This window comes from Schistocerca cancellata, chromosome 2 (assembly GCF_023864275.1).
Source record: "Schistocerca cancellata isolate TAMUIC-IGC-003103 chromosome 2, iqSchCanc2.1, whole genome shotgun sequence".
NCBI lineage: Eukaryota > Metazoa > Arthropoda > Insecta > Orthoptera > Acrididae > Schistocerca > Schistocerca cancellata.
In genome coordinates this window covers 692,627,480-692,641,770 of record NC_064627.1, presented here as the reverse complement: position 1 = coordinate 692,641,770, position 14,291 = coordinate 692,627,480, and the positions used below count along the sequence as shown (strand labels likewise).

The window sequence follows — 14,291 nt, the reverse complement described above, 5'->3', positions numbered from 1 at the left end:
AAAGACGAGAGGGAGACGGAGTTTTAAGTCAGTTTCGGTGCTGAAGACCATCATGCAAGAAGAGACTACATCATGCACAGACGCACCAAGTCCGCCGCTGTAATGGAATAGCAAGCAGCAGCCTCGGCGCCAGAAGACAGAAGTTAAAAGGTATTTGAAGTCTGATTTTTACGTACCCAGGTGACTCGTGAGGACGGGAAGGAGACGGCCTCACACCAGCAGTCACCTGTGAGCTGGGATGAAGACCTGACAGCCGAAGACTGGCAAGCGGGAGTCCGTGGTTCGAGTCCGCGACACTGGCCTTCCCCCGCCGCGCCGCTCCGCTGGCCGACGCACAACACACGTGGCCGCTTAGAGAAGAGAAACACTGAGACGCCTCATTCAAGGTATCACCATCCGATGCACGACGTCGCTCACAATAATTAAACGGGCCACCTCGCGCTGCGCGTCTCCGGTCAGCTGGGCGAGACGGCGACACGATATACACACCGCTACGCGTAATCAGACACCGCTGCCGCAGCAGAAGGATACGCAAACGACTCAGCTGCCGCTCTCCGAAACAGAACATTCAGTAAGATACAATTGTACGAAACTTCAATAAAAGTTATCTTATGTAAAAATGCTGTTTCATTCTACCTCATACCCGAGCCAAGGAAGAACCCACCCTGCCCACATGTTGTTCAGAGAGAAAAGTTAATTTATTTAATATTTTCACCCTGACAGAATGCTTTAGAATGCTCATCCTGACAATTGACAGCATCAAAAGAGAAAACCCAGTTACATTTAGTAGCAGAAGTGCTACATTTAGTACCACAGAACTGTTACATTTGGTGTCAGAAGTGTTGTGTGAGGTTAGGCAAACCAGTTCAATCCCTACCACCCTAGATTCCTCAGTAGCAGCCTTGGTAACTCCTTTTTCAGGTAAACCTGGCGAGGACATAACAGCCTTTTTTGATGATTTAGTAGCAGCTGCAAAGTTAGGATCATTGTCAGATGAGCAGCTCTTACAAATGACAAAGTTAAGATTGCTAGGAGAGGCTAAAGCACACATATTATACCATGAAGAATTACGGAATGCTACAACATTTGAGGAATTGAAGAAAGGATTGCTTAAACGTTTTCAAAAACAGAACAGCTGTAGATTTTATAGGGAACAGTTAAACACTATCACTCAGAGGCAGAACGAGTCGCTAGAAAGCTTTGTAGATAGGATTAGAAAAGTTAATATTAACACCTATCAGTTGACAACTAGTGATGAAGCAAATAAATTTATTTTACAAGAGGCAGAAAATAGAGCTCTGGATACATTTTTACGTGGGTTGCCTCCTGAAACGTCCCATCGTGTCAGGGCAGAGTTTCCTAAAAATTTAGCGGAAGCTGTATCTGTGGCGACGGCTTTCGAAGAAACAGACATTGCCACCAGATACAAGGAGAAGCGAAATGTATTTTCAGCAGGAGTACGATGTTTTAGGTGCGATTGACAGGGACATATAGCAAAAAATTGCACACAACCTCAATGCACTAATTGTCAAAGAATAGGTCACACATTCAAGGAATGCAGGTCTAAGAAAGTTTTTGGAAATAGAAATCAGTTAAACTCAAACGAGAATGTCTGAGCCGTCGCCAGGCGTTCCCAATAAAATTTCATGCCATTAAGGTGAATGTGAAGGCGGAATGCTGGTTCTCTGCTACCATACAGGATAAAGAGGCAAGGATACTGGTGGATACAGGCGCAAACGTATCAATAGTGAGTAATGAATGCATTGGAGAAAAGAAATATGACCCTCCAAGGTATAGATTGAGTGGAGTAGGAGGAGGTACAGTGAAGTCATTAGGATGTACATCATTGATTTTCTATATTCACGGTGTACAATTTCAAGAAGATGTAGAAGTGGTAACAAAGGTAACTGACGGGTACGACGCAATCCTAGAGTTGGATTTCCTGAAAAAACATCACGCTAAAATTGACCTCAGACAGCAAACTGTAGAACTTAGCGGAATAGTATTTCAGCTAGGTGACACCGCTGCAAAGGGCCCTCTGCCACAAGATTTCCCTAACCGGAAGGCGAAATCAACTACACTGCGTGCAACGTCCTTGAAGGTTGATTCGCGGGATCAGATACCATCTGGCTCAGGAAAACTTCTCTGGATGACCGTTGACCCGAGGTACCTACAGATACAGTGTGTCTAATAGAGCCACTAGAGGAAAATGAGGAATTAGATGTATCACATTGTTTTGTACGTAGAAGTGTTGTACGGGTTCAAGACGTTGAGGGAGAAAGAAAAGTACCGGTACATATTGACAATTTTGGAGTGGAGGACAAAGAGTTGCATAAGGGAATATTAGTAGCTACAGTCAGTACTTTTGAAGAAGAAGATTTCATTTGGTCAGATATTAATGATGGTCAGAAACCAGACGCCTATAAAACTGCATTACGCCAGAAGTTTGAGCATTTGCAAGGAAAGGATAGAGACACGATAGAAGCAGTTTTAGTTGAGTTCCAAGATTTATTTAATGCAGAAGGTCCACTGCCAGCAACAGATATCACACAGCATAGGATCCCAACAGGAAATAGCCCCCCAGTTTATAGGAAGCCTTATAGAGTTGCGCATCACTTACAGCCAGTGCTGGATGAATTTTTAGAACAGCATCTAAAAGATGGAATTATAGAATATTCTGATTCGCCTTATAATTCAAATATCGTAATTATTCCAAAGAAGTCTCCCGACGGTACGAAACGATATAGATTTTGTTGTGACTACAGACACCTTAACAAACAAACTATCTCAGATGTTTATCCTCTTCCAAACATTACAGATATCATTGACAGTTTGGGTAACAGTAAATACTTTTCAACAATCTATTTACGTAGCGGATATCATCAACTGGCAGTTGCACCTGAAGATAGGCATAAAACAGCATTTTCTACCCCTGGAGGCCACTGGCAATTTAAAAGAATGCCTTTCGGTTTGAAAAATGCACCAGCAACTTTTCAAAGACTACTCGATGGAGTATTGCGAGGACTAAAAACTCAGCAATGTTGTGTATATCTAGACGATATTATTGTATTCTCCAAAGACATTAATGAACATGCTGTGCGTCTGCGTAATGTTTTTCAGAGACTTAGAAAAGCTAAATTAACATTAAATATGGAAAAATGTAGTTTTGCGTTGACAGAGGTTACATACCTAGGGCATGTCACTAGTGAAAAATTAGAACAGATCCTCGATTAATTTCAGCAGTTAAGGACTTCCCAACACCACAACGCGTTAAGGAAGTACAAAGTTTCATTGGTCTCGCATCGTATTACCGAAAATATGTTCAAAATTTTGCTGAAATTGCCCGACCCTTAACCCAATTATTGAAAAAGGGTGCAGAATTTCATTGGTCTGAAGATTGTGAATCAGCATTTCAAACCCTTAAAGATAAGTTAACACACAGTCCAGCATTAGCCCACCCAGATTATAATAAAGAATTTATTTTATCCTGTGACGCAAGTGGTCATTCAGTAGGAGTTGTTTTGAGTCAGAATATTAATGGCGCGGAACACCCCATAGCTTACGCTTCGAGACAACTAACAACAGCAGAAAGAAATTATTCCACAATGGAGAAAGAATTGTTAAGTGTTATTTATGGCATCAAATACTTTGAATGCTACTTGTATGGTAGGAAATTCAAGGTTATTGCAGACCACGCAGCTTTAAAATGGTTGCTTGGGTTAAAGGATCCATCTAGTCGTCTCACGCGTTGGGCCCTATGTCTTTCCGAAATGGATTTCGAAGTTATCCATAAACCAGGCAAAAAAACACACGAATGCAGATTGCCTAAGTCGGAAAATAGCACTTTTGGAAGCAACAGGCCGAGATACTGAGGACTGGAGAAAGGCACAAGATGAGGATACAGAATGCAAAAAATACGCAACTCAAAAACAATTTTGCTTTGAAGATGGTGTATTATGCCGTAAAACAAAACTTGGACCGCGAATTGTTGTTCCCCAACACCTTAGACAAGAAATAATGGCAGAGGCACCCGATCATATCCTTGCAGGACACGGTGGACAGCGGACAACCGAGAGACGTGTAGCAGAGCGATTTTGGTGGCAAACCAGAAGGCAGGATGTTGCGCAGTACGTTCGTAATTGCATTGCGTGCGCACACAACGAGCTGAACTTTCTCGTTCAAAAATACCCTTACAGAGGCTCCCCAAGGCTTCATGTCCATTTCAAATCTGTGGACTGGATCTCTACGGGCCATTTCATAAAACACCTGCCGGTAATAAGTATGTTCTTACAATTATAGGTCACTTTTCACGCTACCTAGCTATGGTGAGTCCCCCAGATCAGCAAGCAAATACAGTTGCCCAAGCTTTAGTTAACAACTGGATACTTAAATTTGGCGTACCTGAAGCTATTATCACAGATCAGGGATCTAATTTTATGTCGGAACTAATGAAACAGCTATGCCACTTACTAAAAATACGCAAATTACACACAACTCCGTTAAACCCTCAGTGCAACGGACGCACAGAAAGAGTTCATCGGCCAATTGGCAAGATGCTTAGTTATTATATTAACGAACAACATTCTAATTGGGATATGTATTTACCAATAATCGTGTCAGTATACAACGCCAAAACGCATGAAGCAACTGGCATGTCACCTTATGAAGCGGTCTATGGGAGAAAAATGCCGTCCCCTTTTGATGTAATCAGGCAGAAAAACGGAAAAGTCGGAGAAACAGTAAGAGATTTCAGTCGAATGATGAAAGATGTATGGAAAAAGGTTCAAAAAATCTAATACAAAGGCTTTGGAACGACAGGAAAGGTTAGGTAATACCCAAGCTAAATATCCAAATTACAAAATCGGTCAGTGGGTGATGCTGTCAACTCCTTATGTTGCGAAAGGAAAAACGAAGAAATTTGTAACAAACTACAGAGGTCCTTATCAAATTATTGAGATCACGTCACCAGTCAACGTTAAACTGCTACTGCCCACCCGAGCTACTATTGTCCATGCAAGTCGTTTAAAACCTTTTAAGGGGGGACGTACATGAAAATGACCAAATTTGTGAAAAAAATTTTATTGGCTCTTCATTTACTACATGGTATTGAAATTTCAATTACCAAATATTACGTTCCAATTCCGCTTCTAAGGGGGAAAAAAATAATAATTTGTAATAGCTTGCACAGGGCGACGCCCCCCCATCTTGGTCTTCATCCTCTCGTATATCTATTTATACTGCGTTTTTTTCCAGTTTTGTGCAGTCACAATGCAGGGAACGTTTGTGTACTACATCAAGAAGGCTGTGGAATAATATCTCTGCCGCTGGTTTTATATTCTTTGATTTATAGCGTTTGTTTACGAGTGTTTGTTTGGAATACATTTTTACGAAAGTTGTAAGTAGACTTGTTATTATATTTTGCAGCATGCCGCGTTCTAGTAAGGTGTTTAAAAAGGTTAGAAAGTGTCAAGCTTCTCGATGTAGTAAAGACAACTTGAAAACCAGCCCCATAATAACAAATGGAAACGATACTTCAACCAAGAAAGCGAGTGCTTCGAGAAGGAAAATTGACAGCTGTCAATCACTTGATGATTGTGGCTCAGACACTCAAGCTACTAGTGGTTTTAGGCTTATTGATTTGAAAATACTATCTGATATTATATCATCTGCTTGTGTATGTGCTGACTGTGGTGCAAAAAGTTTGAGATTATATGACGAAGAAAACAGAATTGGAATAGTGTGTATGTTGCATCTTACTTGTGAAAGCTGTCATTCAGACACTGCTTTTAGAACTTCGGCATCAAGTAACCGGATATATGAAGCAAATATGCGTTTAATATATGGCATGAGATGTTTGGGCATAGGCAGGGAAGGTACCAGACTGTTTTGTGGGATCATGAACATGCCACAACCAAGTGCTAGGTACACCACTGGAAATAAAACACTGCTAAGTGCTCTTCAAGAGGAAGTGGAAGAAAACTTGAAGTCCTCTGCAAAGGAAGCTGTGAAGATGAATAGTGAACTAAAGACAGAAGCAGATAACACGCCAGACACCGATTTGTGTGTGTCATGTGATGGAACGTGGATGAAGCGTGGACATACATCACTGTATGGAGTATCATCTGTCATTAGTGTTGATACTGGAAAAATTCTTGACGTTCAGGTAATGAGCAAATATTGCTATAGCTGTGTACTCGGAAAGAGAGCTGGTGAAGTGGAAGAAAATAAGTGGCAGGTTGAACACAAGAAAGTGTGCTGTAGAAATTATTCTGGTTCTAGTGGTGGAATGGAACCTGCAGCTATGAAACTTATGTTCCATCGAAGTGTGGAAAAGTACGGTGTTAGATACACAAAATACCTTGGTGATGGTGACTCCAGCTCCTTCAAAACTGTTTTGGAAAGTGAACCTTATGGTCCCCATTGTGCTATAGAAAAGTTGGAATGTGTTGGACATGTGCAAAAACGAATGGGAGGCAGACTTTTAAAATTGAAACGTGAATTGAAGGGCAGGAAACTTGAGGATGGAAAACTTTTAGGTGGTCCCAACAGACTCACAGACAAAGAAATTCATTCTTTACAAGTGTACTATGGCAAGGCAATAAGGGACAACAGTGGAAATTTGAATAACATGCAGAAGGCTGTGTGGTCTATTTATTTTCATAAACTATCCACAGATGACAAACCTGTACATAATTTGTGTGACATATCGTGGTGCAAATTCAAGCAGGCTGAGCGTGATGGCATGAACTATTCACACAAGCACAGTTTACCTGTGGCTGTTTTAAGTGCTATAAAACCAACATTTAGGTGTTTAGCAGAGCCAGACCTCCTACGAAAGTGTGTGCATGGAAAGACACAAAACCCTAATGAAAGTTACAACTCACTGATTTGGAAACGTTGCCCAAAAACAACATTTGTTTCAACAATTATTGTTGAAATTGCTGCATATGATGCTTGTTTAGTTTTTAACAATGGTAATCTTGGAAGAATAAAAACTCTACAGAGGCTAGGATTTCATCCAGGAGCTTTCACCTATTCAATATTGAAGGACATCGATGACAAAAGAGTTGCTGCGGCTGATATTACAGCCAATAAAATTGAACAGCAGGTTAACCAAAGAAGACAAGCAAAGAAGAGACTGCTTGCAGATGAAGAGGAGTATGCATATGGCTTGCACTAGTTCACACAGAGACGGTAAGACCTAATACAAACACTATCAAATCATTGATTCAGTTTTCCCGTAACTTACATTTTTATAACTTTATGTACCTTTTTCTCAAAAACCACAAAAGGTAGAGAAGTGAAATTTGGTATATGACTAGTCAGTACTATAGTGAAAAATTCTGTGGAAGGAATTTTCATTTAATAAAATAGTAAGGTATTTATGGTAGAAAATATTCCTTAAATTTGATATATTATTTTTCAGGGAAATTGGGAGACCCGTAAAAACTGAACAAAAGAAGATATAAAAATTCTGCTCCACAGAGTTTTGTAATTATTTGGTATGAAAGTGTGTACAAAAATTCATTAACATTGCTCTCACAGTTTTCTCAAAAAAGGAACATTTGTAATTACATTGTTGAAAAAAAATTAATTGTTAATAATTAAAGATGTAAAAGGTCAATAAAAATGAAAATTTAGGTTCATATGCGCATAACATTTCTTAATAACTGTACCAAATTTGGATTGATTATCTTAAAAAATTAGAGTTTTATAAAATACTTTTAAAATTACTGCAGTTTCGTGTACGTCCCCCCTTAAGGGCGCTCCAGATATAATTCCTTCAACAATAGTGTCTGCTTTTCCGAAGGGTGGAGGAAGTTCCTGAAAAGGAAAAAGAGTGGCCACACCAGCACAACATACAGACATGGTACTATATAATCTTCAACCAAGAGTGCGAATGTCCTTGTGGAATCTCAGTAGACTGTGGATAGTATACATATGTAAATAATTAATAAATGATAATGGTTTATTTTTTAAGAAAAAAAAAAGTTGAACGTAGGAACAGGTAGATCTTGTAGTTACAATGTATTCCTTCTTTTCTTTTGTTTTTACTAGGTTGGTAGGTTCATAACCATGTTGTTTGCTCTTTTCAGAAAACGCCATGCAAGCATTTCCTACACAAAGCCTGTCCTACCTCAATGACTCCCTTGACAGTTCCCATCTGCAGTCATTAGATACGTTCATAAACTCACAGCTAGGCAAAATTGATGCCAATGTTATGATGCAACATGTCTTAAAGTTAAAAAGTGAACACAAAACTAAAAGTATAAATTTAAGAACGGGTATATCTGGAACGTTTGTGTTGGTGTTTCTCCTTTGTACAGTTTTGTTTTATTTAAGACAAAAAAATAAGCCTAATAATAATATACCACTTTATCAAATCCCTATTAACTGGATACCACACTCTTAACTGGTGTGCTTCAGTGGTTACTTTTGAGCATTAGTGTATTAATTTTGTTTATTGCACTTCAGTCTTTACTAAACAGTCTCATGTTAAAATAAACAATACTGTAGAACAGATATTCTTACATTAATATAGGGTAGATTAAACAGGTGTTGCTATGTAACTTTCTAAGTGAATAATCTATTTTTGTTTATTCATTGTCATCAAGATTTGTTACACTTATTATAACCATTTATGTGTGAACTATGTGATTCATGAGCGTAAGTGCTTTTGTAAAGTGATAAAGTATTCTCAACATACTTAATGTGAAGCGTGTATAATCTTCTAAGTAGAGAGTTTTCATTGCTTGTGTTAGTGCTTTTACCGTGTGAAGAGTGGAGGAATGTTGAGTGGTAAATTCGAGGGCGAATTTCTCCGAAGGGTGGAGGAATGTTGAGTGGTCCTTAAGTAAATAAATTAGTGAAATCAAAGTGAAGTAGAAATTAGAATATAAATGAAAAACTTGGTTTAGTTTAGAGAGTTACATACTGGCATTCAGTGGGCAGAACAGAAGAGACAATGACCATGAAGTCAGCAAGTCCCACATAAGCGGGCGCTGTCGATTCAGCCGTCAGGGCATCGCCCGACCGGCTCACGTGCTTCTCAGTTGTCGCATGTGAGCAAAGGCCCTCGCCTACATCCCAAGAGCCAATGACCGACGTTAAGAAGATTCTTCGAGAAGCTTTCCAACGTGACAGAAGAGGCAATGACCGGCTCACGTGTTTCTCAGTTGTCACATGTGAGCAAAGGCCCTCGCCTACATTCCAAGAGCCAATGACCGACGTTAAGAAGATTCTTCGGGAAGCTTGTCAACGTGACAGAAGAGGCAATGGCCGTGAAGTTGTTCACCTCCAGTGAACTGAAGTGAATAAATACGCGAGACGCGGTGGGCCCGACAGAGGAAGACGAGAGGGAGACGGAGACGAGCGACGAAGAAGTGAAGAAGCGTAGCAGTTGTTTTAAGTCAGTTTCGGTGCTGAAGACCGTCATGCAAGAAGAGACTACATCGTGCACAGATGCACCGAGTCCGCCGCTGTAATGGAATAGCAAGCAGCAGCCTCGGCGCCAGAAGACAGAAGTTAAAAGGTATTTGAAGTCTGATTTTTACGTACCCGGGTGACTCGTGAGGACGGGAAGGAGACGGCCTCACATTAGCAGTCACCTGTGAGCTGCGGGAGTCCGTGGTACGAGTCCGCGACACTGGCCTTACCCCGCCGCGCCGCTGGCCGACGCACAACACACGCGGCCGCTTAGAGAAGAGAAACACTGGGACGCCTCATTCAAGGTATCACCATCCGATGCACGACGTCGCTCACAATAATTAAACGGGCCACTTCGCGCTGCGCGTCTCCGGTCAGCTGGGCGAGACGGCGACACGAGATACACACCGCTACGCGTAATCAGACGCCGCCGCAGCAGAAGGATACGCAAACGACACAGCTGCCGCTTTCCGAAACAGAGCATTCAGTAAGATACAGTTGTACGAAACTTCAATAAAAGTTATCTTATGTAAAAATGCTGTTACATTCTACCTCATACCCGAGCCAAGGAAGAACCCACCCTGCCCACATGTTGTTCAGAGAGAAAAGTTAATTTATTTAATATTTTCACCCTGACAGAATGCTTTAGAATGCTCATCCTGAAATTAACAGCATCAAAAGAGAAAACCCAGTTACATTTAGTAGCAGAAGTGCTACATTTAATACCACAGAACTGTTACAGTAACAGCTTTGTAGGCTGAGGTGTAGGAAAGTGGATGCAGTCCCTCTGCCACATACTCCCATCCGACAACAAAGACACACAACACATATTTCGATTACCTGGGCACTGTTTCTCCTGCTTCTCCTTGTCTCTGTGAGGGCAGCTACATACCCTTACTTCCAACACACGACGCCCTAGAATCTCTCCGCTGACGTCCTCCAGAGTAAACACGAGTGCAAGAGCCCTTCGGCCAATACCACCTCTGCAGCTGTTCTTACATACAAAAGTGTAAAGCAAAGGAATGCTGGTAGCACCAGGCGTTCTCAAGTCAAGCTCTGAAATAAGATCATCCCTCCACAATATTCTCCCCATACCATTCAGAGTTGCCTTTAGTCAGCCGTTAACCTCTGTGTCTACATTGTCAAACCCCACTACAATATACCTAGACCACTTGCTCTACCGAGAAGTTCCTACACAGATGACCGACCCCACTGCAACACCTGCCCCATGCATCCCCCCACAATCACCCATTCCAGACCCACTACCGGGAAAACATAACACAATTAAAAGTAGGGCCACATGTGAAACAACACATGTCATTTATCAGCTGACATGTTCTCACTGCATGGCCTATTGCATTGGAATGACAACATCTGCTGCCTGAGCACGTGAACGGCACAGACGAGCTGCGGGAACTTATGCTCCAACACATCTTTTCATCCCACCATCCCCCTGGACTGAACCTGTGTTAACCAACCTCACTTCCGTTTACTTTTCAGTCTGCCTTTATCATTCATCCATTTGTTTATTTGTTTACTTTTTGGCCCACATAGTGGTGTTTATCTTTCTATTATTCATCTCATTTATCTTTCTATTATTCATGTCTATATACCTCTTTCCTGCGTAAGCATCCTTTTTGGTTTGCAGCTAGCACAGTACTTTTGTAATGTCTATGTCATCCTAATGTGGTCCGTTTTTCACACCCCTGCGTTCGTCCTTTCCACCCTCTCTGTATACCTTTCTCCAGCTGCTTCATAAGCTAGGTTGTGAGAAACCACATCCTCTTTTGCTACGTCCCTTTCTCCCCTCTCTCTTCCCTGACGAAGGAACAAGGTTCCAAAAGCTAGGATTATTCTTTGAAATAAATGCTACTGGGTACACCTTTGCAATATCATGTATTGTAAGAGTTCTACCTGAATTCACCACCATGTAATTGTCACAGGCTGTTATAAAAATTTTTCAATAGATCATATACAGTCCTGTCTAACGGATGAAGCTTTTACTTAATTTGTAGAATTTTTAATGTGCCTATCACTGTGCATTATTTTTACCTGTTTTCTGACCTTATGTAAAATTTGTGTGTGTATATTGTATTATATCTCTTGTATAATATTCACAGAACAGAAGCAATAAAGCCTTTAAATCGTTATGCAACTATCAAGTTTATTAATATTATATTACATGGTCTTAGTATCCAACTGCATTTTCCTCACACACACACACACACACACTAACGGTGTGAACAGTATTATGATGACAGAAACTGCTGATGTGTCTTACATTACAAACAGACAGTTTCTTCGTTTTGATCCAGCAGGAAATGTTCATCCAAAAGAGTTCTGGAGCGATTTTGAAAATGTTTTGCCTAGTTAGTGGAATGACCGACAGAAGATTGGTTTTGGGTGAGGCTAGGATATGGGGAACGACTGTAACTGAACAATATGAGATGTTAAAGCAGTTTAAAGAAGCGTTTTTCAAAGAACATTGGGGCAAGGAAAAGCAGATAGAACTTCAAAATAGTTTCTGGGCAGGCGAAAAGTTTAATCCCAGGAAAGAGAATATTAAAATATTTGCTCTAAGATGGGTGACTAATTTGTCATATTTGACGAACAAATTCGAGCCTGAGCAGATAATTATGGGTTTAGAAGGGAAGTTGCCTCTAAACTGGAGAAATAAAATAGTTGCTGCACCTAGGGACAATGTTGATAAGTTTATTAACTATTTGGAAAGGGTGGAGAAGCTTACGCAGGAAGAGGAGCAAACAAATCGTGATTTTTGGCCTCAGAATACTGGTGAGAGAGGTCAGAATGTTAATGATAATGATCAGGGGCACACTTACAGATCGCGATCGCCAATTTATGATGCCAATGATTTCCAGGAGAGATATCAGGTTGGGGGGCGAGGTAGAAATGAAGCAGAATCACAGCGCATGGGAAACTAGACCCCGTCTATGAAGGGGCTGGCATTTGCAGAACGGGTAGCAGTAATTTGAATCCGCTGGCCATACCTTTTGTATACAATAAGTATAAAGTAACGGAAGTCCAAACTATTGACAACAATGATACAACTGAAAGTGGTACAGTGAAGGATGATGGAATTAAATATTTGCAGCAATCGACAGAGCATAAAACTGCACTTCATTTGAGGTTAGATGTTTGCGAAAGTTTATTTTTGCCAAAAAACCTCAAAACCTAATCTGATCTAATCTAATTTAATCTTTCTAATGAGTGGTAACTCAATAGTGCTCCTCTGAAACGCTATCTGTTGAGAACAAGCTTTTAGTATTTTGCTGGAAATGCCATCAACACCATGTGAGTTTTTGCAAACGACGTAACTAAATTTTACCCCTCCATGTATATCTGAGATATGATCGATTAAACGTATGATCAATTAATACACAAACTAAACTTTAGGGCAGACACTTCCGATTAAAGATATTTTTTGCTTAAGCACATTTCTCAATTTATACGCAATATTAATAATAATCATATAATTGATCATAATTAATATAATAATAATTCTGATAATGAATTTCGTAATTTTAATCAGATGCTAATTGTATTTTTCTCACTAAAGTCATGTACGATTTACTGAATTTGGTTAAGTCTTAGTAATTGCTGTCCGAGGTGCGAGGATTGTTGAAGTGGCATCGCTTACTTGTGATTATCATTGGGCAATGAGTGGTTTGTTTTGATGCGTCGCTGAAAGCAGAAATGAAATCGCCAGAGTCATCTTCGTCTCTGAAGATGGATTATCACATAATTTTTATTATTGTTTCATTGCAATGTTGAGAAAGAAGACGGTGTGTTGTGGGATTCTTCTCGTATTGATGATGGAATTGTTGGTTAAAGGTGTGTGTCGTATTCATGATCTATAGAACAAGTACTAATCTGATCTAATCTAATTTAAACTTTCTAATGACTGGTAACTCAATAGTGCTCTTTCAGTCGAAGAGTTGCTAAAAAGCACGGGTCGACAGAAGCGTCCGAACCCACGCGCCATACTTGTGACGTCATGGGTCAAAGCAGACGGGTGGGATCGGACGCTTCCGTATTTCCCCTTCAACTGAAAAAGTACTTTTCAAAGTTTCACAATTGAGATTGCAGCCTAAACATCTAGCCATTGACAAATTGCTAGCTGAACCATCACATGTGAGTGAAACAACTTTCACACCACTTGAATTGGCAAGATCAATGCACTGTTTCACTATCTCGGCTTTTTGTTCACCAGCTATACCAGCAGTCACGAAATACCCAACTGGGAGCTTCCAAGAAGCATTAATAGCCACAAGCATGAGCACAAATGCTTCTTTGGCAATGGACAAATTATCTGTGTCTACAGATGATCCCATGTCAACATAACCGTAATAGCATGTACCATCAAATTCTACATGTTGCCTGATGGCAATTTCATCAACTACCAAGCAACACAGAGTTGGAAACTTTGTTTCACGGTGACAAGCTTCTGCCCTAATTACCTTAAACGCCTCTGATGTGAAGCCAGGTGTTCCACCCACACACTGGTACCACTTTGTTAATGTTCTGGGATGTGGCAAACATGTATTAAAACAGTGCCTAACATAATTATACGCCCTGTGGGAATAAAAATGCAGTGTTAAGGCAAAGGAGCGCAGTTCTAGGCTGTATGACCTAGGTACAGCCTGTGCCCCAGCTTTCGCAGTTTGTCGCTGCAGCAAGTCTCTCTGCATTCCAGGTATGCTTTCTAGTATATTTATTGAACTTCCATCCACAAGATGCTTGTCTTTCAGTACCTTAATGACAGCACTCAAAGAAGCCACTTTCTTCTTAAGTCGTCGCTTAGACTGCTGAAGAGTTTTAATTTGCTTTTTGTACTGATCAGTTTT

The 14,291-nt window shown here is 40.5% G+C and overlaps 1 protein-coding gene across 1 annotated transcript in view; it reads right to left on the bottom strand.

Moving 5' to 3' along the window:
• Positions 1-14,291, bottom strand: part of LOC126162457 (uncharacterized) — a 43,965-nt gene extending 29,674 nt beyond the window's left edge. Inside the window, exon 1 of the mRNA XM_049918983.1 lies at positions 14,199-14,291. The gene's annotated coding sequence lies outside the window, so the exon portion shown is untranslated. The remainder of the gene's footprint in view (positions 1-14,198) is intronic.